The 1,171-nt window shown below is 29.3% G+C and overlaps 1 protein-coding gene and 1 non-coding gene across 10 annotated transcripts in view; both read left to right on the top strand.

Moving 5' to 3' along the window:
* The window catches only part of faf (ubiquitin carboxyl-terminal hydrolase-like faf), a 66,726-nt gene that overhangs the window by 14,313 nt on the left and 51,242 nt on the right, over positions 1-1,171 (top strand). The gene's annotated exons all lie outside the window — the stretch shown is intronic.
* Positions 701-809, top strand: LOC112210437 (U6 spliceosomal RNA). The gene has a single exon (XR_002945171.1). It is a non-coding gene; the product is annotated as a U6 spliceosomal RNA (small nuclear RNA).

Raw genomic sequence — 1,171 nt, forward strand, 5'->3', positions numbered from 1 at the left:
TTTCAACTTTGTCCTATTGTGAGGTACAAGCTTATCCATCTAATAATGTATAAAAATAATTTTTTTGAGGTGCAAGGTTTTCATTGTAGGCCATCGTTATGCTGTAGTTTTTATTTTCCTTCTTGATACCGTAGTAACAAACAAGTTTAGTATACCTATACTTATGATATTTGTAATATCCAGAAATACCTCCTATTATTTTATTTAGATTATTTATAAATTGTGAGTTCACACCGGAGATAGCATTGCTAAAAACACGTGTTATTAACATTTTAATGCATATTGTTTACACCTGCCAATAACGCAATGTTATCAACTTTGCCATTTCTTAGAAAAATGTTAATAATACCTGATTTCATTAATACTAATTAATTGAAAATGTTTATAACATTTCACTTTTGACCTGTGTAAACTGTTGATTTCAAAATGTTATTACCATTTTTGTTACTAATAGTAATGTTAATAACATTTCATTATTGACCATTATAAACAGTAGAAAATCAAAATATTAACTACAAAAATGTTTGTATATAATATTTGTTTGTATAACAAAATTTTGTAAATAACAATGTTAGTGGTAAAACTGGTGTAATGCACCTTGTTATAAACTTTATCAAATTATTATTTTCCATCTCCTGGTTATCATTAACTGATTATACTGTGGTTTAATATTTGTTAATGATAACTGGCATTTGCTTTAGTATTTTTTCTTTGGTGGTACATATACTAAAACTGGAGCAAAACAGAGAAGATAAGCATGGTCCCTGCTCAAGGATGACTAACAAAATCTTTAAGCGTTGCAAATATTTTAGGAAATTGAAGGTAATTCGAAGAATATTTATGAGGATAGTAAACAACTATTCTCGTTGCACCAAAATTTCAAATATGTTGTTTGACTTTAACTTCCAATGGTTAAACAGTACTCATACTTAACAATGCAAAATTTTTCCTTTTTTAATCCCATTTCTGACTAGGCCTTCATACAATAATAGTTGAATACAAGACCTCACTTAAAAGAGACATTCACGAATGTTCCAAATGTACTGATAGACTTTTTTTTTTTATATTATATATTATCCCAGGTGGCCAACAGCCAAATCTCACCTCCTCCTGCACTCTCTGTGAAGAGAAGCAACCCATGGATTGTACTAAAGTGGGTGAGAGCCATCTT

This window comes from Halyomorpha halys, unplaced genomic scaffold (genome assembly GCF_000696795.3).
Source record: "Halyomorpha halys isolate HHAL.00 unplaced genomic scaffold, Hhal_1.1 Scaffold1282.1, whole genome shotgun sequence".
Taxonomy (NCBI): Eukaryota; Metazoa; Arthropoda; class Insecta; order Hemiptera; family Pentatomidae; genus Halyomorpha; species Halyomorpha halys.